The sequence below is a fragment of the Gallus gallus genome, chromosome 4 (genome assembly GCF_016699485.2).
Source record: "Gallus gallus isolate bGalGal1 chromosome 4, bGalGal1.mat.broiler.GRCg7b, whole genome shotgun sequence".
NCBI lineage: Eukaryota > Metazoa > Chordata > Aves > Galliformes > Phasianidae > Gallus > Gallus gallus.
Genome location: NC_052535.1, coordinates 37,856,507 through 37,883,985, shown reverse-complemented (window position 1 = coordinate 37,883,985; position 27,479 = coordinate 37,856,507). Strand labels below are relative to the sequence as shown.

Genomic DNA, 27,479 nt, shown 5'->3' with positions numbered 1-27,479 from the left:
TAAAGTATTGACATGATATCAGATTTTTGAAAAGTAAAGAAGCTCTGCAAAATACAGTTGTGAGAGAAGGGAACCTCTTTAATCTGAGTTAACAAACTGGAAAATAAACTGTGTCTGAGCAGCTTTAATGCAGAAATAATTCTTAGAAGTGGAAAATAATCTTTGTTCTTTTATTGCATTTAGCTTATAATATGAACAAGACTCGGTAGGATAAATAGGGGATCTTAAATGACTTCACAGAGTCACAGAATTGTAGGGTCTGGAAGGGAACTCTGGAAGTCATAGAGTCCAACCCATCTGCTTAAGCAGCTTCCCTACAGTGGGCTACACAGGAAAGCATCCTGGTAGGTTTTGAATTTCTCCAGAAAAGGAAACTCCACAATCTCTCTGGGCAGTTTGTTCCAGTGCTCTGTCACCATCAAAATAAAGAAGTTTTTCCTTGCGTTCATGTGGAACTTCCTGTGTTCCAGTCTGTGCTCACTGCCACTTGTCCTGTCAGTGGGCACCAAAAAAAGCCTGCCCAGTGGCATCCTTGCTAGTCCTGATGCTATTCCTATAATCTTTCCATGTGGCCAGACCCCCTTTCCACATTCTGTAGACTTTCTTCTTCCACCTTAGTTTTTCTGTGAGCTCCTGGCTTATCCTTACATTCTCCTGACACCTTTGACTGATTTCTTACTCTTAGAAGTGCACCAATCTTGAGCTTGGAAGAAGTGGTGCTTGAATGTCAACCAGGTCTTGCATGCCCCCTTATCTTCCCATGCTCTAATCTACAGCGTACCTCCATGTATGTCCTTGAAGAGTTCAAAGTTGGCACTCTGCTTTATAGTTCTACAGAAACAAGAATCCCTTCTTCTGGGAAGATTTGTAGAGTCTCTTAACATCTCTCAAGTAGCTCTATTACACAGGATCTTACCCTTTCTTGTCAAAATTTGATTTAACTTAGTCCAAGAATAAAACACAGAGCAAAAGCAAGTGAGTGATTTCTGGGGAATTGAATTCCGCAGTTAATAAAATCTTATTCAAAGAAGACAAGAGGGTTTAGGGCTCCTGCTCTGGAATCAGAATAACTCATGTTAGATATCAATTTAGCTTCCACTAAACTTTGGTTTTATTATTTCTGAGGATTATATTTTCCATTTTTTCCAACAAACTTCCTTATTTATAGATTCAACTTTTTTATGCTTTCTGCAAACCCTATTAATTGCAAGAATTCCACTGTTTTGAGACTTTCTAACTAGCAGCATCTTATATGTGGTATAAAATCCAGGCAAAATGGCAAATGTCCCTTGTTTTACTGACCACAGTGTCATCTTAGGGGTTCTAGGTCTAGCTAGATTCTGTTGTTGTTGCAGTTTCTCAGGTGCTGTACAGAATGACTGTCTCCCTTGTCTGGAGAAGACTGGGGAGTGGAAAAGCAGGTAACGATATTCAGCCTTCAACAGAGCAAAGATTATTAAAAAGAAAAAGAAAAAAAAGAAAAAAAAAAAAGCTGTGGATAGAGGTTGAGGCTGATGCCTCTTTTTGAGAGTGTGACACTTGTTCTGAGACACAACCTTGAGAAATTAATTCATGGAACCCTTAACTTCTGGAGCCTGGATGTGTTAGAAATACCATTATTTCTTTACTGTTGTTCACAACTGCAGCTGGCTCTAGGACTGATGGTTTTTCTTGGGTGTGGATCTTGTTACTGTGATCTATGTGTATGATACCTTGAGACAAGATAACTCCATGTAGAACATACCATAAACCTCTCCAACTATGAGCTGATAGTGGAATAGTTTATGAGCAACATATGTTAAAGGTGCTCTGTGATATGTGTCATCTGCATGGGATTTGAGTGTTGTCTGAAAGGGTACTTTGTATTGATTTCAAGTTCTTCTTTTTTGAAATATCGCGGTTTCTGAGGCGAGGAAGCAGCAAAAAGTTGGTGTCAACAGTTTTACTTCTCTATGTATCCTGTTCTTGGCAGTGTTCCCTATTGAATACACTTGACTCTTCAAAGGCAGTGTGGACACTTTTCGGAAGAGGAATTAGTTTTTATTTGATGAGCCACTGAACATATTACTGTCACTAAATGGTTGCAGCTCAGTTACAGAATTCCTCGAATTCTCACCAGTTTGTTGCAGTCATGATCTTGTTCCAGGAGCACGCACCTGGTACACAAAGTCAAGAACATACCATAAGTATAATTAAAGTCATAATTGTCTAATCAAAGTTTATTATTTTTCTAGTTACAGTAATACTGACACATATACTTCAAACTAAATCCAGTTAAAATAATTTATACACAAATTTTCTAGTATCTGCCCCTTTCCCTAACGTTACATTCACCTTCCGCTTCACACTCTGAGTCCTAAAGTCAATGGTTTCAATCTTGATAGAGCAGAGGTTTCTGGTGAGCTGTAATTCCACTTCAAAATTTACGATATGTGGTGTTTTTTGTATGTGATGGAGACATGATCCTTTGTTCTCTTGTTTACCCTTTCATCTGTTTTTTACCCAGCTTCTGAGCCACTGACCACAGGTTACCAGTAGGACCTGGGACCTCCAGCATAATCCTGTGGCCATGCTGCTGTCCCATGCCTCACATGCTTCATTGTGGTTTTGGTGCCCAAACAGTACTTGTTAATTCCACCTGCTGCCTAAATGTAAGCCTCACACCCTATAGTTTTAAAGATTTAAAATAAAGGTAAAGCAAAGTGGGCAATAGTCACCATGCAGCTGTCCTCGTGTGTTTTCTGTAGGGGACCATAGCAGGTATGTGGTTTGCTGAGGCTTCTTCCCAGCTGGGCAGGGAGAGTCATCTCCACTGGCCCTGCCCCACGAGTTAGGCCAAAAAAGTGCACTTTGCTGAATTGAAATACTTTAATCCAAACAGTTGTCAAGGTAACAATTGAGACTTGAAAAGCACTTCAGATCTGTACTACCTAAAGGATTATTACTCTAACTTTTAGGTGTTTTTTTTTTTAATTTTAACTTGCTTGGAACGTTATGCTGGTTTCCACTGGAAACTTGATTAATATTTAAAGCAAAAGGAAATACTTCTTTTTCTCCTAGTCACACTCAAAAACTGTTGGAGATAAGCTGTGTATCGTACATATTTATTTATATATTTTTTAACTTAACTTGCCCAGTGTCACTCTTAGAAAAAAAATCTCCTGAAAACTAGCTGACCACATTGGTTAGGGATCTCTCTTCAGTAGCATTTCTACCAATTTGATTAATCTGGTTTCCAGCACAGCTTCAGCCAGAATGTGGTTGGCCTGAAGTTATTGCAGCTGCTGTCTGCAAATAGCAGTAGGAGAGGAATATCAGTAGTTTGAAGACCAGCTTGGTCCAGAAGATACATGGGTGAAACTTGCTGTTCTGACCCAGAATTTCTAATTGCCTCCTTTCTCTATCTGTAAAATGTGAACAACAGTACTTTTTTAAAATCAGTCTTTTGTGAGGAAAAATAAAATAGTTAAATATTCTGAAAATTTGATTGAGGGAAGAAACCGTGAAACCTTTGTTTGGAATATCTTGCTGCAGACAAGCAAACAATGTACTGTGAACTTAGCAGTGCTTCTCTGTGTGAGGTTTGGGTTTTTTCCCTCCTACTTGACAAGGCATTGCTTCAACAGTTATGACTAAACCTGGACTCACTATGAAGAGCCTAGGGGAGGCAGTGGGGTTCAAAAATTCTGAGAAATCCAGGACCTGGAATTCATTGCCACTAAATTATATAACTCTTTTGAGAAATACTTTGAGAAACATGGGAACTGATTAGGCTGTTCTTTAATGAAGAAAATCAAAGATGATGAGTTCTATAGGCAGTATTAAGCTAGTTGTCAGTAATTAGCTTCAGATGAGGTTGCTGTCTTTAATCCTTCTTGACTTTACTTGGATGAGTTGGAACATATGATAAAAGTGTAATTAGAGCTTTTGATAGTTTGCGTGAATGTCTCCGTGCTCCCTGGGAGCAGTCCAACAGGTTGTTTATCCAAGAGGTTTGTAGGGAAACCAGTTGCCTATGCAAATAAAGGAAGAAAAAGAAAAAGGCTTGTTCATGCAGCAAAAGGCCTCACATACATTTTATGATGTGGTATTTTAAGCGCATCTAAGGGAAAGTCAGTCTAATGAAAGAACAAATGTTTTTTGTCTTTTATGTGGATTGTGTAATTTGTATGCTTATTGTATTTTTTTTCAGTTCAAAGGTTCTGCTAACTATTAAAACATTAAATGGAAGATGAATGCTTTAAAGAATGTAGTCTGTGAAAGTGGTGTCTGATAGTCTGTTTGTTGGCTTTGTGCTAGTGTAAATACTGCTGGGATTATAGCAGTGCATTCGCAATATGCATCAGGGCTTCAATGTTTGAAAAACAGTTATGCATAGTTTTGATCTGAATGTTTCAGTGAAGCAATAAGCAGTTTTAAAAAGGTATTGAGTTTAAAGGTACTTAAGATGTTCAGATTTTTCTGTCATATTCACATTTAATAAGTCTTCTAATGGAATGTAAGTTGGGAAGTATAGACTAGGCTTTGGTAAGTTGTAGAAAAAAGTATTTTGGAAACTGAGAAAGGTAAGGGCAGATGCAAAACAGAAGTAAGCAGCAGGAAGTATTGTATGAGATCCTCTTACAGATGCTCTATGAAAGAAGTGATAAGTCTTCCCCATAGGTGTGAAGTTCCTTAGAGCAGAATCAAACCATCTAGAGGGTGGATGCTCCTGTTGAAGTGCTGAGCTGGCAACTGTCACCTTGTTGTGAAGGGCAGCATGGTCTCTTAGAGATCAGTAGATGGAGACCTGGAGAAAACCTTCAGGCTTAGTTACAGTTTGTACTTGTAGTAGGAAGTGTGAACCCCCTGGAGGCTAACGTGTCTGAAGTAGCATTCTGAAGAGTATACTTTGTGGAATGACTGTGGAGGATCACAGAGCAAAGGTTGCCTGCTGCATATTGTTTTGGGGCTTTTGTGGGTGCACTAATCTCTAATTAACAGGATTTTTTTTGGTATCCCACTGAAAATTGACATTCCTGAGCTACTCAGAACAGCAAATACCTTCCCATAGCAACTATTACATCTGCCTTACAATTTAGCTACAAAGCACAATATTGCACCCTCCTTGCTTTGCATTTGTCAGTGGCTGTTTATACCTGCAGGGATATGAACAAAGATCTGGGGTCAAAACCATTTTCATTCTAGAAGACTTGAAATTTTGAAATATTCTAGTCATCTTTTTGAGGATTTCTTGTGCATTTCAAAAACAAACAAACAAAAAACAAACAAATGCTTCTTCCATTGTACAGAATCTTCCTTGCAGTAATTGCCAGGGGGTAGAAGCAAAACAGACAAAGGAGGACCTGGAGATCTTAGCAAAAAAATTGAATTTCATGTGGGCTTAAGCTCTGTACTTCAGAAGGTCTTCTAGTGCTAGCACACAAGTGACCTGTTATGCAACTATGGCTTTAGTCTAATGAATTATCTGTGGATTCAAACTGTCCCTGGTTATTTACAGTGACCAATTTTACTTAGGAATATTAAAGCTAAAACTCAATTTCTTGCTCTTAGGTAAAAGTCCATAGCCTTATACTTCTCTTCTTCCACATCTCCACTCTCCCCATTCTGTTTGAAACAGAAATTTGAAACAGAATTTGAAAAAAAAAAAACCCTAATCTTAAACTTTTAGTCTGAGTGGCAATGACAGATGTAGAAGTATTCAGGTGAATGGAGGGAAGAATTAGGGAGATCTACAAGTCATTTGCATCTCTAGAAAACACCTCATTTACAAAGGAAGAAATCTGTAAAGCTCTAAAACATCTGAGGTGTTGTTTTCAAGGACTGCATTTCAATCAGCTCGAGAGGTGAGGTGAAAAATGAAAGGAATAGTTGTATCCTTTTTCTGAGGTTTTCAGCGGATGAAAGCAGATACTCTTCTTGCTACTATTTTGCTGAACGTTCTTATTGGACTTTTTGTTGAATAAGTGTTTAAGTAATGATTTTCATTTTGTTCATAGTGTTACTCTTCCAGTACACAATAACAGGATGAAATTAAACTATGAATTTGTGCACAGCAGAGGCCTCTGCTTTCAAATTGGCAAAGCCATTTAAATACAAAGCCTTAACAGAATGCTTGTAGTAAATATAATAATTAAGTTCACAGAACAAATAAATAAATAAATAAAGTCGCACATTAGATGCAATTGCCAGCTTTAAATTTGTCCTACACTGGGGCTATGGAATGACTAGAAAATCACTCTTTTCTTGTGGCCATGTATGTCATTTTGTCCTTGCTGAATGTCTTTTTTTTTTTTTTTTTTTTTTTTTTTTTACCTCTTTTTACTGGAAAATGATAAATAAAGCTCCCTCTGGTATGAATTTCTATTTGAGCATCTTTGGCATAACACAGGAATCTTAGAAATGAGTGAACATCTCTCGCATCTGGAAGATGTCTGAATTATCACCAATAATGTCCCCACTACAAATGACTGAACAAGACTGTAAGGCACTGTGTCAAATGTAGCCCAATTCTTTCTGCTGTTAAAGGAAGATCCACCAGAAAACTGAGGTCATTACAGTTCCTGGAGTCCTATGTAAAATAACAGCAATCAAATTTGGAATATTGGCTGTTCTTTAGCCACAAGTTGGCTTGAATTTAAATTGGTTTCAAGAGAGCCTTATCCCCCATGCATAAACCCATACGTAATAGATTACGTATTCTGTAATAACTGTGGTGTTTATACCCTGGTGATGTTCCACTAAAATGTGCCTGAGATCTTACGGCTGCACTTTGTTGGAGTCATTCAGTTCATGGACTTGCTTGGCGTCTGGGAATTATTCTCCTTTCAAGATGAGCAGAGCCATGCCTAATGGTTCTTCTACCCTGCGTGCAGGTGGCCAGCACATTTGGTGCAAAATGTCCAGCCATGCTGCTGTCTTCAATTAGGATACATTCAAATCTGACTCATTTGTTACTGTGAGGCTCTCGTCAACCTGGCTGCTTTCAACCCAGAAGTGTTAATGTGGATTTACCGCAGCGTGGTTGTCAATCACTCACACCAACACCCTCCTGGCGAGAGCTGCTCCCTAGGCTGAACTGTGGGGATGGGACTGCTTCATCCAACCTGCAAAACGAGGGACCACAGTTTTGTTTCTTTGCATCTGTTCCTTTTGTTTTCCATGGACCGTGTAACAATTTACCACCCAAAGAGATGAAGGGGTGTATCCCATGCCTGTTGCGTTTGGATACCAGTATAAAGACAAGATGGTCTGTGGTAAAGTCTTGTGGTTTTGGAAATTGTACTACTTATTTTATTTTTCCAGCAGGGTAAATCAAAGAAATAAATAGAAAATAAGTGACTTTAAAAAAATAATAATTCATTTTCCATTACTAAGCATGTACTTGGAGTAATTTATGAGCGTGCCTTTATAACCGTGCCTTCCCCCCCCCCCCATGTGGTTTGCTGCTGTTCCATTTCCAAGGGGCAGAGAAATGGATGCTGGTTAGTTTTGTGGACTTTAAGCCATTCTCAGGAAGCCGTTCTACTACTGCTTGCACCACCTCGTTCTTGTGTAGATTCATCGCAGCTGTTTGTGGCACAGCATCAGCCGCTGCTGCTCAAACCCTGTAGTTGAAAGCATGCCCTTCTGCAGCCCAAAGGCAAATTAGCCCATCAACTTAATTCTTATGGGATTGTGGCTCTTAATTACTGGGCTCCTGCCACAGAGGTGATTTAATACCTTTTGAGTCTTTGTGGACCAGGGTTGATAGAAGGTCATATCCCAGCTCAGTGAGAAACATGCAAGTTTTTACATTGTTTTTTTTCCCAGTTTAGGCTCTGGTGACACTGATGCAATCCTCACCTTTTTTTTTTTTTTCTTCTTTTTTCTTTTTTCTTTTTTTTTTTTTTCTCTCCTTCTGGCTCTTGTAGCTTTGGCTAGACTACAGATATGGATGATGTGGGAATAATGGGCAAGTGTGCATGTGTGTACATGTACACGTGCATGCACATACGTTTTATGTCTTATAAACTTCACATTACCTATGTGGAGTACTTCTGCTTCAATGAATGAATAGCGTTAAATCAAAACAGGCTGTGAGGGGGAAACAACAGGAAATGAAAGAACTGCTAAGATAAGGTATTCAGCTGGTTTAATAAAAATGCGGCTGGTACCTCTCTCCATAGATGCTTTGCCTTGCTTATATTCTTAGCTTATCACAGCTAGAACAATGTGGTGATTGGAGAGCCCATTGGGAGCTGGATTTGTGGGGAGAGGTTGCATGGTAAAAGACCTGTTACCCAACATGCTGAACAATTCGGAAACACTGTGTGCCAGTGTTTCTGCAGGCTTTGAGGGCCTGTCTACGGCCCTGGTTTTGTTTCTATGACATCTTTCCCTTAATGGCTTAATGAGAAATAGAATTGATGTACTTTTTGTCTTGGTGGATCATATAAGTACTTGCACATACGGAAAATATTGTCATCTTATTGTTTTACTTGGTCTCTATCTGCCGTGGTTTTATAGAAAGTGAGATACTTTACTTACTCCCAATTAAACAGTCAAATCACTTCCATTGCCAGAATCTTAATGATCTGTATTTATGATAAGTCAAGAGCCTTCAATATGCAGGGGCATAAAACTTTCATAAACTTTTTCATTTTGTGTTGCAAATGCAACATTCAACCATTCTGTCTTCTACATTGTGTGCAAAGGTGGGAAAATCCAAATTCCACCAACGCAAAACACAGCCTGCACACTTGTTTATTCCCCTGGCAGCAAGATGAGAGGGAATGAACTGCACGTGACTAGTATTAGTCACACTATGTCCTACTGGAAGGTGTGTTGCTGTGAAGAGGCCATTACAAGGAATTACAGATGCATGGAGCTGGGCTGCCCATCCAAAATCATTAACCGCTTTTTCTGCCCTAATAGAATAGAACTAAACTAGTAAGATAAAAGTATTAAACATATTTAGAATGATGGGGGAAAAAATCAAAGATGTGGAGGTGCCACTAAATGATGATTCTGGACTTCTCTTGCTTGTCTTCTCCACCTCTTTCATTATCCTTTCAGTACACCATCGTTTCTCTCTCTACAGTCACTTCCTTTGCTTTTTTTTTTTTTTCTTTAAACTGCCTCCCTTTGGTCTGCTTCATCCCAACGTAAATTATCATTGTTAAACTGCCCTCCTTGGCATTCTGCAGAGTGTTGTTTTCCTTCCAGAGCTGTTTTCCCTCTGCTAGTGGGATACCTTGCAAGTGACAGGGCTCCAAGGCTCAGTCGTAATGAAAATAAAAAGGGTATGATACTTAATCATTATTTGCTTTTATGTTGTTGTCAGTAATTGGGTCAGTGTAATGGGTGAGAATGTAAACCGATTGCCATCTTTTGATACTTTGAGTCTGGTTTGTAACAATTATCTGTCAAAAGAGCTCTATTAATGTAGGTTAAGGTTACATGGAAACCGTGTGGCTGACAATATAATAAAACCCAAAGAAGCCAACTTAATGGTACCCAGATGCTACTTATGCTCTATGGCTGATCTGACTTTGGTTGTGCAATCATTTCTTCAATCTTAACTTGCCTGTGACCAAATATATTTCTTGATGACCTTCCTTACTGTGCAGCTCTGTGAAAAAAATTGTTCCCATAGTGCTCCTTGGAGGAACACTTGGTGATTCTGTGATTCTATGGCACACAAGTATGGCATCGTCATTCTACAGGAGAGGCTGTCGTGCTGGGTTCTTTACTGTACTGTATTTAATTTTCCACTGCTCTGTGTTGCAAAACCAGATCGTTATGGTAGCCACATGAGATAAGAGAGGTTTATGGCTGCTTTGTGTTTCCAAAGCACTCTAAATTACGCAGAGGGAATTCATATAGCAGTGAATCTAGCCCAAAAGTTTAAAATGACTAAAAAAGCCATTTTCTCATTCTATTTTTTTTCTTTTTTGTGTGTGTGTGTGTGAAACGTACCTACATTGAGATTTGTTCTCATATGACAGGTTATGGCATAATTAGCACCTATAGTAGTGTAAGCTCAGTATTCTTAGGCAGTTACATTAAAAATCCGAACAAAACAGTTCAGTAATGAGTAGGTGGAACAAAAATTAATTGATTTAAAGTATGGAGTGTATTGATTTAAATTGTTGGGCTTATCAGTTTGATATTTCTGCCACCTCTCCATCTTGTCTTCTTTGTGGTCTTCTGGGATATATTTACGTTTTTAAAGTAATTTATCTGGAATAGTTATTTAGCTGGAGATCTAAATTTAATTCACATTTACTTGTACTGTTCTAAAATCTCTTAGTCTGTGACACTGCTGTCTGGAGGGATTCCTCTTTAAAACTTGTTACATTTCACCTCAGTTAAACTGAAATTTGCTTCAGATTAATATGAGCATTAGTTTTCTGAATTATGATAAGCTTTAGTTAACCATGTCTTTCCATCATTTTGTACTGGCATCTAGTGACTTCACTGAGAAACTGGTACGTTGGGGCTCCATTTACTCATTCAGTGCTTTTACAAGTGCTTAAACTGACAGTGTTTATACTGAAGATGTTTACTTATTCATTTGGATAGAGGGTCTAAAATATATGTTGTTACTGTTGGGCACTGAAAACAAAAACTGACCCTGTTTGGTCAGATACCATATAGAAAACCATTGTATGTTATTGAACTGTTCTTGTACCCTTTGGCCATCTGAATTTGCTGCTAATTGAGCAAAGTTTAATAATAATCAAAAAAAAAAAAAAAAAAAAAGACTGCTTGATCAAACACAATAGATACAGATAGTAAGAATAAAACAATGAGCAAGAAAAGAAATGGAAGCAGGTATAGTGTGGTGACTGGGCCCAAAACCCCTGATGACTTTATGAAGACTCACAGTTGGCACTAATTTTTGCCCATGCCAAGAGTGTCCTTGAATGGCTTTTATTCCCCTTTTTAGTATTAATCACTCTTCTCAAGAAAAAAAAAAAAAAGACGATGTTCCTTTGAGCCTTTCTCTTTTTCCACTTTCAACTAGGCTGAATAAGCTACCCAGTTTTAATGTCCTAACCCTCTGTTCTCTTATTTGTTCTGGTAGCTCTGTTCTGATTTAAATAAACGTTTTATGAGCTTGGCTGGCAGTCTTCCAAGAGAGGCCTTTCTAGTGTCTTTTACCTGGACACTAATGTTTGTCCCTGTTAGATATTTCTCAAGATATGTCCAGAGTCGGACGACATAAGTGGCTGAGGCTCACCTTCTGCTTGGACTTTTCTGGCCTCTGTCACTTCCATCCGAAGAGCTGTCACAGTAGAAGTCTACACTAATCCCATTCCTGATTTTCTGCTCTTATCCACACGCATTTTTTTTTCTTAACTTAGTTGATTTTTTAGTTTTTGTTGTTTTTTTTTCCTCTTTCCACCCCTCTGCACTTATGCTGCTGGCAAATTCACTAGCAAATTCTTCCTCTTTGCAAAAATGTCACTAAATGAAAATCAATTGTCTCCAAGACCAAACTCTCAAGGAGTTGCACTAACAAACTCCTGGTAGGTCTCATCTTTTCAATACTTTCACACCATTAGTAGTCATGTCCCCTATCTGATTTTCAGTGCTGGTGCTAATCTCCATTTTTACCAATTGAAATAATAACTTCCCTTATGGCACCATATCAAGGGCTTCAGTGGAGTCCAGTGGATTAGATTTTCAATGTTTCTTTTGTCTAGAAAATGAATTACCTTATCTGATAAGATAAAGTGTGCTAGCTGTCTGAAACATGTTTATGAGCTTGGCTGAGGAGCAAAAGAGACGGTGCTACCATCTGTGGGATTATGACTTGCTGTCGTTGGAGAGTTCTTACTGATTTTTGGATAAGATCTGTGTTAATAAGTATCTCAGAATATTTTGCATTTTTTTTGTTGTTGTTGTTGTTGCTGCTACTGCCTAAATGTTACTGGTAGTTTCCTTTTATTATGTCATTAAATTTTTATCCTTACTAACATTGTTTGGCCACTTCAAGTTCGTTTTCATCGAGTTTCATCTATTCCCTATTAAGCTTGGTTATCCTCTGGCAGTATGATAGTATCTACAGTGTGAGTGGAGGAAAATTACGCTAAATGTGTAAAAGAAATTCCTTCAGTTTACTGTGGAGCAGGAAATGGTCCCTATTATTATTACTTGGACTGTAAATTAACTACTGAAAACCACTTGGCTCCATTCTTTTGGTTTAATTTCTCTGATACTCTGTATAAGAATAAGGCTGTGCATGGCTTCTGCATCATCTGGTCTAGTCATTATATCCTATAATTTACTACTGAAGTGTTTATTGAGGAGCAGAGTAGTTACTTGTCCTGAGGCTGCACAGTTGCTACTCAGTCTTCTAACAGGGAATATCAATCCATTAAGTCTCAGTAAAAGGAGCAAACTTGCACTGAAAATTTGAGAGAAAAAAATCCATTACAAATTTGGTATTCTTTAGTATCTTGCACTTATCAGCTTGGTGCTACCAAATACCATTGAACCACAGAATGGTTTGGGTTGGGATTGACCCTAAAGGTCACTTAGGACATCTTCCACTAGAAGGAATATCATACTGCATTCTTGGAAAAGCAATTACTTGGTCTTGTAGGTCTGAACAGAGCTGCATCAGTGTCATGCATGCAGATAAAGACAGTTACTTAAAGACTGTATTAATCCTTTCTTCTAGGGATTTATAAAACCAAAGAACAGAAAAAAAGCCCATCACGCTTCAAGGGAACAAAATGAGAAGTGTGGTGAGTAAATGTACACCAGGTAAATGGTGTCTTGCAGCAATAAGTTAAAAGTCACGTTATATTCTCCTGAGACAAATATTATTCTCTTGCTTGTTAATACTGTTGCGATAATGCTGATGTTCAAAACTCAGTGACAATTTTTCTGAAGAATGGTGTCAGTTGCTACATTGGTGAAAATTAGTCTGATAAATTAAATGGCAGTGATCCTCTCTCATTTTTTCATCCATGATGAGGTAGTACAGTGTTAGATCCCTTTTCAAAAGATTGTCAGATTTTCCAACAGCTGTTCAAATTTTTGAGTAACTTTCTCAATTTCATGGGAGAGCCCTAATGGTTTGCGCAGGGAGCTAAAACTGGATGCAGTAGAATCATTCTTGCAAAAAGAGTACTTAACACTCTATGTGCATGAGATTCAACAATGGTAGTATGGAAAGCTCCTTGTGCAAGTGTTAAGTGTGAAAATGTACTAGGCTTTTGCAGAAGTATCCCCCTACATCTACCTCCTGAGATTGAGAAGCTGACACCTGTTCTGGTTCCTTGACCTGGAGTTTGGTCAAGATGCAATCAGTAAGGGCTATTATTTCCCAGTGGTAGGCTGTTGAATATAAAGGCACATGCTCTTGTCCATGTGACTAAATGTCAAAATATCAAACCACAGAGAATTGTTAAATTTGAGAAGATGCAATACTTTGAGGTAGACCCGTGTATTAGAGGCTGGAAGGTATCTTTCTGTGGGTATTTTGATACTTGTTCGTTACAGGGGGGAAAATTGTACTTCTCCGGACAGGTTCCTTACCAGATGTTTCTTACTCCATCAGATGATTGCAGAACCCTAGTACATCTGGCTATTAAAATATCTTTATATGGTTATATGATTTATTTGGAAAGCATGGTTGAAACTAGTAAGTTTACAAAAGGTGAATAGCTCTTAGCAGTATCTGGATATAGAGATAGTAAGCTTTGGAACTTAAATTAGGCGATGGTACTGTGAGATGCTCTGCATACTTACCAGGCATGTTTGTTTATTTTTAAAATTATTGCATTCAGGCAGCCGTCTATTTGCTTTATGCTATTTTGGTATTTTTCCTGAGAGTCAAGGGACTTAAATAAACCTGGAGTCTCTCTGGATTATAGTTATGTACTGTTTTATACATGCTGGAAAGCCATAAGCCTTCAGGCTGAGATAACTGCATAATAAACATGTATTTTATGAATAATTTCTTTAACACATGTTGCTTGAGGAAAAAGTCCAATGGGGGAGATACCATTCACCTCTGTCTGCCACAACAGACTTCTATCAAATATAAATTTAGAAGACCTCCAGTTGCTCTCCCAGTTTTGGAAAGAAATGGTTTTACCCGAGGTTTCCTTAAGGTAGCAAGGAGATTTTCTGAATATGTTCTCTCTGAGCTGAAGTGCCCGACAAGCTGGCACATACAGGGGAAGGAGGAATCATAGAATCATAGAATCGCTAAGGTTGGAAAAGACCCACAGGATCATCCAGTCCAACCATTCATTCGCCCTTCACCAATGGTTCCCGCTAAACCACATCCCTCAACACAACATCCGAACGCTCTTTGAACACCACCAGGCTCGGTGACTCCACCACCTCTCTGGGCTGCCCATTCCAGTGCCTGACCACCCTTTCAGAGAAGTAGTATTTTCTAATGTCCAGCCTGAATCTTCCCTGGCGCAGCTTGAAGCCATTCCCTCTAGTCCTATCAGTAGTCACATGAGAGAAGAGGCCGACCCCCAGCTCACTACAACCTCCCTTCAGGTAGTTACAGAGAGCAATAAGGTCTCCCCTGAGGCTCCTCTTCCCTAGACTGAACAATCCCAGCTCCTTCAGCCGCTCCTCATAAGGCCTGTGCTCCAGACCCCTCACCAGCTTTGTTGCCCTTCTCTGGACACGCTCCAGGGCCTCGATGTCTTTCTTACAGTGAGAGGCCCAAAACTGGACACAGTACTCGAAGTGCGACCTCACCGGTGCTGAGTGCAGGGGGACAATTACTTCCCTGTTCCTGCTGGCCACACTATTTCTGATACAAGCCAGGATGCCATTGGTCTTCTTGGCCACCTGGGCACGCTGCTGGCTCATGTTCAGTCTAGCGTCAATCAACACCCCCAGGTCCATTTCCTCTACACAGTCTTCCAGCCAGTCTGCCCCAAGCCTGTAGCGTTGCCTGGGGTTATTGTGGCCAAAGTGCAGGACCCGGCATTTGGTCTTGTTGAATCCCATCCCATTGGCTTCAGCCCAGCTATCCAGCCTATCCAGCTTCCTCTGTAGGGCCTCGCTACCCTCAGGCAGATCAACACTTCCAGCCAGCTTGGTGTCATCTGCAAACTTACTGAAGGTATGCTCAATGCCCTCATCCAGGTCATCAATGAAGATATTAAACAGGACAGGCCCCATCACCGACCCCTGGTGGACACCACTCATGACCGGTTGCCAGCTGGATTTAATTCCATTCACCACCACTCTCTGGGCCCAGCCCTCCAGCCAGTTCCTTACCCAGCCAAGAGTGTATCTGTCCAAGCCACGGACTGCCAGCTTCTGCAGGAGAGTACTGTGGGAGACAGTGTCAAAGGCTTTGCTGAAGTCTAGGTAGACTACATCAACAGCCTTTCCCTCATCCACCAGACGGGTCACTGGATCATAGAAGGAGATCAGGTTGGTCAAGTAGGACCTGCCATTTGTGAACCCATGCTGGCTAGGTCTGATCCCCCGGTTGTCCTGCACGTGCTGCGTGATCTCCCTCAAAACAATCTGCTCCATAATCTTCCCCGACACTGAGGTCAGGCTAACAGGCCTGTAGTTCCCCGGAACCTCCCTGCAGCCCTTCTTGTAGATGGGAGTCACACTGGCAAGCCTCCAGTCTTTTGGGACCTCACCCGTCAACAAGGAGTGCTGATAGATGATGCAAAGTGGCTCGGCTATCACCTCTGCCAGTTCCCTCAGCACTCTTGGGTGAATCTCATCTGGTCCTATGGATTTGTGGCAGTCCAGAGGAGGTGTTGCTGGAAGTATGGGAAGGATGCTTTGCATTTTTGCCTGTCAGCTATTGCCTCTGATGAAGCATTAGATATTACTGTGTATGGCGTTTGCAAGGATGTAATGTACTTCCGTGTTATGGTACGATTATTGGGCAGGTATTTGATTGATGGTAATGCTCACTAACAGTGCAGCCAAAAAGATAATTCAGTGTTCCTGAGAAGCTGAAATTCCTACTACTTCACATGGCAGCTCTGGACCTGCATGTGCTTAACTCCCTCAGCTTTGCTGAGTCCATTGGAAAGTAAAATGCCCTGTCCTTGTCACGTCTTCTGAGCAATTTCTGGATAGTATTCTCTTTCCAGTATCTGGATACTATCAACAAAATATCCTGTAGTGACACGCTACCTACGTATGTCTTATAACAGCTTTCTTGGCCTTGCACGTAGCGGCACTGCTACAGCTGCAAGGGTGTTATTTTGCCTAGCTCCAGTGAAGGATTAAGTCAAAATGTTTACTTTTTATGTTTTTGGTCATCTTATCTAAAATTAATTGAAATAAGTAACTGATGTTTGTATTTTAGAGCTTAGTTTTTCCTATGGATTCAGGTAAACTTCAGTGCAGCTGTTCAAATAAAGGTTTTCACTCAAGTACTTTATAAACAGAATGGCTGAAAACTTTTTCTTTTATAGATGGTGGTTTAATTATTGAAGACAAAAAAACCTCTTTCTGACCTTATAATCTTTTCATATTATATTTAGCCTTTGGCATTAATATTCACTTGCATTTCTTTCCTTTCCTCCTCCTTTGCCTTAGTGTGTTCTTAAGAAATTCTAAGGTTTGAAGCAGATTTCCTGTCCCACAGATTAAATTCTAATTAGTAGCTTAAAAGATAATCTTTTCCTTAAAGAATGGTGAAGTTTTACTATCCTGAATTAAAATTTCCTTCAGCTCACATATTATGTCCCCCACTGCGGTCAATCTAGAACTATAAAAAGTAACTTAAACCATCAAAAAATGAGATTTGCCATTTACTGCCAAAAAAGAAAACTAAGTAGCAAACTTGAGAGTATTTAATGTTTTGACTAACATTTTTTTTTTTCTGAAATAGTGCCCAACTCACAAATGGAAAATGTATTTTAGCTGTCTCATGCTCTCCCTCTCCTTTATGGATTGGGTTTCTTGGTCATGGGACAACATTCACAATAAATCATGGGTTCTCTTTCTGGTGAGAACAGATGGATAGTGAGGTGCAGCCCAGCCTATAGAGGAGAGCATGTGGTTGGTGACTTCCACAAGGCAAAACAGCATACAAATGAATGAAAGCTAATACTTTAGTAATGTAGTTTTTCTTCTAGATTTTCATTTGTTATGCTGATAGTTATAGTGACCTATCAGTAATTTCCCATGGAAAGTTGATAGGTTTTGCAGAAATACAGCCATTAGCTGGGAAAACAAACTTCTGTCAGAGAGAATTTGAAGACTGAATGAGTGTTTTTCCATTGGAAATGTTGGTCTTGTTGGGCGTAAGTTACTGAAGTAGATAGCTACTAGCTACGTTTTATGCTGGCTAGGGCTTCTGTATAAAGGTAATCCCAAAGGGAAACATAAGAGTAATGAATATACAGAGAGCTCCATCTTGATCTATAACTCACACAGCTCTCTCCAACAAACAAGATTACATCTGAAATACTGTATGACTTTCTTAGTTGTAATGAATGGTAGACTTCCATGATATTTTTTTTTCATGGTCTTTTTATTTATTGATTTATTTGGATATGCAGTTTTTTGTCTGTTACTTTGGGTTTGTAATCCAGATGCATGTTTTAACAAACATGGAGTTTGATATATATACAAAATCTGGTGCCAGATGGCTTGAGCGATCCAGCGCTGTACACATGGTGGTTACTTTTTGGCAAGATGATATCAGAGTGGAATACACCTTAGGCTCAAATCCAGGCTTTACAATACACAGACTGAAATACACAGCCTGTTAATTTCTACCTGTTTCTTTATACTCTTTGTTCTCTTTAAAGGCATTTTACTGTTCTCTGAATTTGTATAGCTATGTATATTCTAGATTCTAGTGTGTTGGTTTTTTTTTTGTTTGATTGGTTGGTTTTTGTTTGTGTGTTTGTTTTTATTTTTCTGTTGCCATTTTTCTGCTGCCTGTTATCTTACAATGTTATTTTGCCTATGCTGACGAAGGGCAACTTCACTGCCAGTGTAATTAACTGCTGGCATAATACATCCCTAACCTTGTTAACTTTGCTGGGTAACAAGTTACATAGATCACCTTCCAGACATGTAAAGATTTCATAGCTGTGTTTCAAAGACAGAAAAATACCCACAATCTTACAAGTTGAGATGTATTCAAACGTCTCTAAAAATGCAAAGGGTTAAAAAGTGCTAGGTCTTCTTATAAAAGTGTTGAAAATATGTAGGAAAGTACAGTTTTGTGAAGCTGCTTTAGTTTCTCTTATATTATTTATGGGCACTCCGGATGGCTACTTACTCAAATACGTATGTTTTGGCTGGGCTGGAAAAGTGACCTGTTGGCACAGACTAGCAGTAGCCACAGGTAGAATGGTTTTACAGAGCAGCCCTGTGCTGATGACATTGCCTTAATGCCTGGATGAGGGTGACTGAGCCCTCTTCTCCACTGGTACTCTATTAGATGAGACCCTGGTTTCAGCATTCAACAGCCACCTTTGCAAGTGCACCATCATCTACTCCACTCTAAGTTTTATAGTGGAGTAGAGGAAATGGGGAAACATCACACTGAGTGCAGGCATGGGCTCGATTTAAACAGATCGCTCATTTCACATTGTAATAACCTGCTCGTGCCCTTGACATTTTCAGTGAATAGAGAATTGGGACATTATCAGTGACTAGTGAGGATGAAAGGAAATACTTTACCTCAGCTGTGGAAGCACCAGCATCTGTTATATTTTAGCTGTTATCTTTGGCCCAGGACCTATAACTGATCTCACAGCTGAGACAGGAACCATATGCATAAAGAAACTCGTTTTAACCCTCTCCTCACCCGTCACTCATGGGCGCTCTCTGTATGTGCTAATGTGAGAGCCATTAACGGTCCCTCATCAGGAAATGCCACCTAATAGACAAAAGGTTAATGACAAATAGAATATTTCTGATGATGGTGCAGGAAGAGGTGCTTCCTTTCTGTGGCCACAAAGTAGCGATATGCCCAAAAGGCCTTATCCAGTTACTCAAGTATCTTATATATACTGTTGTAGCTATACCAGCTTCTCCCTAGCTCTGAGGTTTCACTCAGGGTTTCATCTTCTCTGAAGAGATTTATATGCAATGGAAATATCAGACCTATTTAAATGAAACATGGGTGAAAAGTGATTTGTTATTTTTAAAGCTGCATTGCTAGTTTAGCAGGTGGTTGATGCATTTAAAGTTGATAAATGGGTGATGAAAGTGTTATTTTAAAATAAGAAAATCACACAGAGAAGCCATGAAATGTCATGTTGATGTTGCTAATAATTTCTGAATGCTGTGACTGTAAAACAGGCTGTGGAATATAAAAATAGAAAACAAAACAGAACGAAAATTCTTCAATTAGAGAGATAAAATGTTTTATGGGTTTGTGTGGTGTTGTATTTCTATTCTGTTAATTGTTCTTCACACCATAGTCTTAAGCATACAAACTAAACATACCCTAAAATTGCCCTGTTAATGTCAGTCAAGAAAGATTTTTAGCTTTAAGTTCTCAACACATACCTGGTGCTATCAAGCATCTGTACTGCAATAGTTCCCAAGAACTGATCTGGGAGAAGTGAAGGGGGAGGTGGAAAAAAAAAAAGAAGGAAAAAAATGAAAGCTCTTTACAAGGCAAAACTAATTACCTTTGATGGGGTTTTCTTTTTTCTGTTCTAGTTTCAGACTAGCATTGCATGCTGTCTTGAGGTGACTGTAGAACTCTGTCTTAAATGGAAAAAAATAAAAACAAAAGCCTAAAGCAAGCCAAAGTAAATATTAATTTTGAAACTATGAACTGATATCCACAATGAAGTAACTTCTTTGGCAAACACCTGCAGTTTTGGGTATATTGTTCATTCTTATATTGAATAAGGAAAGATTTTTGATAATTGGGATAAGAAACAGTGATATGAAACACACTATAAAGATGTTTCATGTGCAGTGAATTAAAAAGTAAACTTGTTATATTTCCACTGTAATGATTGATACACTCTTTGACGTGACTGTGTAATGTCCGTTTGTACAAATGCCAGATTAGATGCCTCATTTTTGGATGCTTGTAGCACTTTGCTAGTGTTCACGGCTTTAGAAATGCTCACAGTGCTATTGGAGAGTGCTGTCTCATTTGGAAGGTAATACTGACTGTTCCCAATGTGTTGTTTCTTCAAGTGCCTCTATAAAATTTAATTTAAATTTTACATGTTGTATAGCCTATGAAACTAGAGTTAGAGCCATTAACTCATGTATTGCATTTATTTTTTTAAACTGAAACTTAAGGCAAGATGTGCTTTCCAGGTGTTCCCCTAGTAAAGCAATAGAATATACTACTTGACACACTAAATTGCTTTTTGATGATCAAAATTTATCATTGGTTTCTAGTGCTACAGAAACAAACTAGGCAGTTTTCAATGGTACAAAAAAAACCATTGTTCCTTCCATTTCCTCCTGTAATGTTAACTGTAGAAGGGAGATGTGCCTGCTTTTCAAGGAGGCTGTTCATAGACGGTTTCCGCTGTCTATGCAGCAATAACCACGAGAAAATTATTTTTAGTTTTATATTTTAGTGTCAGCCATATATGAAATGTAATGCATAAAGAAACCTTCATTTTTTTCTGCAGATATTGAGCTTTTTGTGGGAAGCAAAACAAAACAAACAAAACAAAAAAACAACCAAAATTGCATGTAGCCTATATAAAGAGCTTCCCACTCATTTACTTGAATGACCTGTTTAGTCTCATGTTGCCTAACACTTCCTATCAGAAGATGCTTTTAGTAGAAAAATCTCAGGAAAAAAGAATTCAATTATAAGTAAATTTCATTCAAGAATTCCAAGTTTATTTGTACAAGAATGAATTCATGTAAAATGTATTGTTTGCTTTTGCTAAAATGACTGATTCAGCTGCTGACAAAGCTGCTGAGAAGGGTGATTTTTCAAGAAACCATTGAACATGGGAAATGGAAGTTGAACTATCAATGTTTTTCTCTGCTGACACCCAGGAAGTCTGGCAGAGAAGGTGGAAACTGCTGTACCGATGCCCAGACAAACTGGGGGGCAGACAGAGACAGAGTTTCTGGATAATAAGAATATTCTCTCTGTTCCTACTAATGATTCTTTTTAAATGGCAGGAAATTTTAATGTGTGCTTGTAATTCATCAAGGGAAAGGGGCTGTAGTGCAGAAGTGTCAGTGTGACACGTTAATGCAAAGCTTTACTACCCTTGCAATTATAAATTATTTTTATAAATAGATCCAATATAATTTAAAAAGTCAGATATTGGACAAAAAGTAGGGGGTTGAATGTAAAGGGAGTCCAGTACCTCTTGAAATCTGTGAGAATTAAGTAATCTCAATTTTTTGCCGTAATTGTGTCCTACCGTAGTTAGTCCTAAGATGTCCAGGGAACAGACAAGAATTTAACTTCAGCTTATATTAAAACTAAGTAAATAGATAACTACTATTCTCAGGCATGTTTGTTCCCTTTGTTCACAATGCCAATATACAGGTCAGCTAAGCTTTAGGGTGAAAATAAGTAATCCATGAAACTAATTAACAGGTTTACAATTCTTTCTATATGATCAGATCTTTCATAATTTTCTTGTCATATGCATGAAGGCGTGTGCAGTTGCCAGAAATGTATTACAAGCATAATGAAAATAAATAATCGAAAATGCTGAGAAATCAAAGTCTTATTAAAAATAACTTCAGAAACAGATCCAAAAAAGTAATTATTTGCACAATTCCTATACCCCACAACACCTGAAAATTAGGTAATGTTTAACATATGTCCGACTGTAGGCCCAAAGTCAATTGTTGAAGTCTTTGCCCTAGAGGAAAACCATAAATCAGACAGGATATTAGAAATGGTGGCCAGCTAAAGCTGCACAAGGATCAGGACAAATGCCTCCTAGCTGGCAAGGACATCTTGGCAAAATGCATATGCTGTGGTCAAAATCACACAGGGAATATACGGTTCATTGCCTGGCTCCACCACCCAACAACTAGCTGTCATTGTCTCTATGTTTATTTGTGCTACAGCAGGCTCTGGAGCAAGGTCTAGGGGTGTTGGTTTTTTGCTTTTTTTTAGTATACTAACTTCAAATGATCTCTAGCTGCAGTTCAGCCTATTGACTTTGAAAGAGTTCTCCAGGGGTAAGCTGGTGAAAAGGCTGACATATTTTTAAACAGTTTTAATGGGAACTTTTTGTTCTTCTTGATGACTCTCACTTTGAAGCTAGTGACCGTCAATGTTTGAAATGTTAATTTGTTTTTGAGGAGAAGAATGAAAGAGAAAACTTTACTCAGAACTCATTAGGCCACATCTAGAGTACTTCATCCTGCTTTGGGGCTTGAGGACAAGAAAGATGTTAACAGACTTTAGCAAGCTCAGCAGAGGGCTATCAGGATGGTCAGGACATTGGGGCAAGGTCCCACAGAGGTCTAGAAAGGAGCTACTGAGATGCCACCAGGCTCCTTCTTTCCATGGCAGGAGGAGGAATAACATAGATTTAAATGGAGCACATTCCCATTGGACACAGAAAAATGTTTTTAAATGAGGGCAGTAAATTTTGGAACTTGACCAGATAGGCTGTGCAATCTCTGTCCTTGGAGGAGAAATGTTGGAAGAAAGCCTTGGGCAACATGGTGTAGGAAGACTACTTCCCAAATTCATAGAATTTCCCAAGTTGGAAGGGATTCACAAGGGTCGTCAAATTAAACTCCTGGCTTTGCAAAGGACCACCTGAAATTCAAACTCGATATCTATGAGCAGTGTCCAAACACTCCTTGAGCTCTGGCATCTTGGGGCCGTGACACTGAGGCTCACTCTGGGAAGCTTGTTCCATGTCTACCACCCTCTGATGAAGAACCTTTTCATAACTCCCAGCCTGACCCTTCCCTGGCATAGCTCTATGCCATTCTCCACTTCTTGACTGCTTTTCTTGCCACTGAAAGTAAAGGGTGAAACCTCTGCTCATTAAGAACTGATACCTGAAACAGGCTGGATGGTACTGCATGGAAGAAGGCAGAATGAAGTCTTCTTTCCCTTTGGAAACACTCAAAGAAACCAATGCAAGTTAGCCTACAAAAGGCCAGTACCAAATTATGTTATAATTTCCTGATTTTGGGCTTCTACTGCAAGAACAGCTCACACTTGACTTGGAAAACTATAGGTAAATATTTTTCTTTTTTTCTTGAGTTGGTATACTTTTGCCATTATTCAGACAAGGTTTCTATCTATGGTTTTTGTATAACACATAAATCTAGCTCAGATGTGAGTAGTTGAAGGATTTACAGTCTCATGATTTGTTTAAATTGCTTAATTCTTCAAAATACTATTACATCTTTAAGTTTGGTTTAACTACTTTGGGAAATGTTCCCTGGATCTGAGACCAGCATATCCATCTCTTAAAAAATAAATAAATAAATAAATTAGTATTGGGATAAAAACCCTAAGCAACTTATGGAATATCCTCTACATAGCAGTAAAATGCCTTTAGGTGCTTTTAAACATTTGCCTGATAAACATAGCTTTTAAAAACTCTTCTTGCTTGACTTTCTGGTTAGGCTTAAAGAAAGAGACAAGGAAAGAGCTGGTCCTGATTCATCTTCTGTAGAAGCAGTGGCTGCATCATCAGTTTTCTTCTTTGCTGGCAAGCTTGGCCTCAGTGTAATCTACCAAAGTTAAAAGAAGCACAATGGTGAGGTATCCCTCACCATTCCTAGATATGGAACCACACAGAAAGTCACGTGAGTTCATCTGGGAGAATATCTTTTTGTCTTGTTTTGTTTTGTTTTTTCTTTTTAGCAAGTTTGACCTTGTGAGGAGACGTAACATTAGCTGAGCTAATAAAGATGAAAAAGAAAAAAAAAAAACAGATCAGAGTGCACAGTTCACAAAGGCCGTGGTAGATGAAAGAGGCCAAGGTGGAAGAAGAAAAGTAAAAAGTGACTGAGTGGAGAATGGAGCTTTTTTTATCCTGGTTTATAACACAGCACTTCTAGTCTTGGCATTTGCTTGAGGGGAGGGTGTGCTGCAATTTGCCTTTTCTTTTTCTCCAAGCAGAAAAAAAGGCATCCCTTGTTTGACTTAGCTCTCGTGGATAGAATTGCTAACAAGATTTCAGAGTCTGAGTGATTCTGAAATTGTTAAAATTACCTTCTACTCAAATTTCAGCTTTGTCAGCCATTAAATTAAAATAATCTCGAGACTTGGCCTGGAAATCAATGATGAACATAGAATATATTGACCTTATTTTTTGAAGAATAAAACTGACTTTAAATCTGCAGTTTTGTAGAGACAGGGTGAACTTAGCTCCGTTTCCTGCTGTTTCTACTTGCTTATATACCAGAACTCTAACAAACACATAAGTCACAGACTGCTGTGACTTCCATGTTAACAAAACAGTGACCACCGTATGAGCAGCATGGCAATTCAGTGAGAGGCACTCGTTTCAGTCTCTGACTCCTCAAAGCAAACCCTTCCCAGCCAAATGACCGATATGTCTTCCTGTCTCATTTTCTGTTTTTGCTACCTGATTTTCTTGATTTTAGGGGAACAGATCCTTTGAAGCCTGGTGGTTACAATACAGACTTTGATCTCAAAATGTCTCTTCTTGCTAATTTCAAGCAGATTGTTTCTTCTGAGGCTGGATCGACCCAAAGTAGGCAGCACATGGAGCTGAAATTCACTGTTCCATGCCTCAAGTTAACATCCTAACCACCAGTCTACATATATATTAAAAGCCCATGCTGGAGTGGAAAGCCTCAAATGAGCAATGTCCAATTTGGCTGTGACTAAATGAAATTTAATTAGAAATGTTCCAACTAACACTATTCACTGACTGATAATACTGAATTACCAACTCATGAAATTATTAAATTCAGACTGTGTCCCTAAACTGACAGTGGAAAAGTGATTAAAATCTGTTAATTTCTCTTTGAATTTCCCAGCCAACTTTCATTCCTTAAAATCTGCTGAGTGATTTGTGCAGGGGAGGTTTAACAATCTCCCTATTAGAAGGTACCGGAGATGCTTGTTTTTGTCCAAGTCATATTTGTTGTCCTCCTTGAGTAGGGGAAGAAATTAATTGTGCACCTTCAACTCTTCATTTATTCTATAAACATCTTGTGGGCTGCCTCAGTTTACTTTTTTTCTGCATAGGAGGAGGTAATCCACTGAATTCAACGTAACAGCCCTCAAGTCTTGCGCCATCCACTTCAGCCAGGCTGGTGGTTTCTGTGGGTGGGCTGGCTGGAGCCTGAACTGGTGCAACAGGAACAGAAGTCTTTGGGGCTACCCCAGCTGAGAGCCATAGCTGTGTTCCCATCTCTTCCCTCCTCTTGCTTGCATGACTGTTAGGGCCCTGGAGAACACCCCTTGTTCTCAGGGCAGGATCATGGTGCGGCACTCTCTTGGGGAACATTACCATCTGGTGTCAGCAATTCTTGTCGTCCCAACTCTTGGAGCAATTCGTTTTTCCGGAGACATGGGTGGCGGGATTTTCTGTGGCTGATTTCTTTTGTCTCCTTAAATATTCATTCTTCATTGTGAGCCTCATGGGCAGCGGGTTCTCCAGCCAAAGCGTGTAAACATGGAGGGGGGCTTTTCCACTAGTAAGCTTTTTACAATAGATGTCTATTATTCAAAATAAGGAAGGCAGTTTTATAAGGCCTGCGAGTACGCATTTCCCAGTCTGCTGCTTCTTATATTACCAGGAATGCAAAAATAACCAATAGTTTGACCTCTTAAATCACAAATTGGATAGGCTTACCATTAAAGGATGTTGTAAATGTGTTTCCCATTATTTAGTTCATTTGGTGTATTCAGCCGTGAGCTTTTGGATGTTTTGTTTTGTGTTGTTTTTTAAAATCTTTACAGAATTTGATAACTTTCCTGGAGTTTGATTAGGTCCTCTGGACCTACAATAAAAGAAACTGAGGATTGTTTATAATGAAGGTTGGGTAGAATTGTAATCATAATATTCTTGCTATAAAAACTAATGAGTGCCTATTATAAAGTATGAGTGTAATGAATGTAGTGACCTTCACAAATAGGATCTATCCATCTTTTACATTTGGTGACTGGAGACAAAGATTATACTAGAGAACTGTCCCATATTGAGACATGCTATAGACAGTTTACCAGAGATCACTTTCCTGCCTAGGAAGGAAGTAATTTTCCTTGAAATTTCTGCAGAGTGGGATCTGTAAAAATTCTGAATGTTGATCTAAACTTGTTGTCATTTGAATCAATAAAAACTCTGTGCGTGTTTTGTGGAAGTCCTGCCTGAGCAATGCAACAGCATACATCTAGTTTATTGCATCCTGTAAAGTTCCTATTGTTCATCTTGGTATCTCTTTAGTTTTTTTTGTCATTGGTTGTCTTTTTAATTTATGATAAGCTTTTTAAGCAGAGTTCTGTTCATTACAGGTATTTCAATACAGAAATAATGGAAGTGAAGGCAATGCTTTGATTTTACAAAGTGTTCATAAAAGGCTTTTTATAAGAGCATATACAAAATGTTTCTGGCTGACAATGAGTTTTGGAAAAAAAATTCATTGCTTTCATATTTTAAACCTTTTTACAATATTTATTAGAATTATTCTGTCTGCAGTCCCAATAAATTGCAAATGGAGCGGGAAGGAGTTCTAATGGAACATGAATTTCCAAATGTGTTATTAGAATTCCTGCCCTTAATTTTGGATTAATCCAGCTTTGTATTAGGAGAGAAACTGTTTGTCTTATCTGTACCTGGGGAGCGAGTCAAGAGACATTAAGTGGCTGTATAGCATTCAGACTGTGGTAGGTTTGGTCCCATGTACGCTGCCTACCTATATGGTGATTGTGTTTTGTACTGTAACCAGCAGGATTTCTGTGAAAGCCTGTGCAGCTCCTTAGTGGCTAGTTGTTTTTCATTAGTTAAACATGTCCTAAAGCGTTTGCAGAGTGGGGGCTCACCTTTCTTGTGTTTGTGGGTTGGTTCAGTGCGTGCAGCTAGGAAGGCTCCCTATTGAGAAGGACAGTCATCCTCATTGCTGCCATGCCTCTTTTTGGAAATGAAGGCAGTAGCACTCACATGCCTCACTGGCTTTGGAAGGACATAGGTGGCTTCATCATAGCTGTGACTATGCTGTAAAAAAATTTAATGCATACAGAGCGATAGCTACCCAGTTGGCTAGAAGGACATTAGAGCAAAAGGTCAGCATGTTAGCTGGCCAGACTGTGTTTGGAAAGCCGAGTGCTGAAGAGTGAATGCAAAATTAAATCCTGATTTCAAAGGATGAGAGCAGTTAGGTGGGGTTTTTTTTGTTGTTTGTTTTTCTTTTAATTTGTAGGACATATAAAGTGACCTGCTGTCTGGCAGAGGAAATGAAAGCAGGATGAGACAGACAACTGGAAGTGCAGGTGGTTTTACTGCTTTTGTGATGAAACTGTCTTCTGCCTTTGATTCCTTTAAGGGAAGTATGCAGTACAGCAAACCCCTACTTTATTTCAGTGTATGCAAAGGTAAAATGTG

The 27,479-nt window shown here is 39.0% G+C and overlaps 1 long non-coding RNA gene across 2 annotated transcripts in view; it reads left to right on the top strand.

Annotated features, from left to right (window-relative positions):
• LOC107051761 overlaps window positions 1-27,479 on the top strand; it is a 162,116-nt gene that overhangs the window by 66,954 nt on the left and 67,683 nt on the right. The window contains exon 1 of one of the 2 annotated variants that reach the window (XR_005859410.1): window positions 12,663-12,740. The exons of the other annotated variant lie outside the window; for it this stretch is intronic. This is a non-coding gene — a long non-coding RNA (uncharacterized LOC107051761). Of the gene's footprint in view, window positions 1-12,662; window positions 12,741-27,479 lie in introns of those variants that run through there. 2 annotated transcript variants of the gene reach the window in all.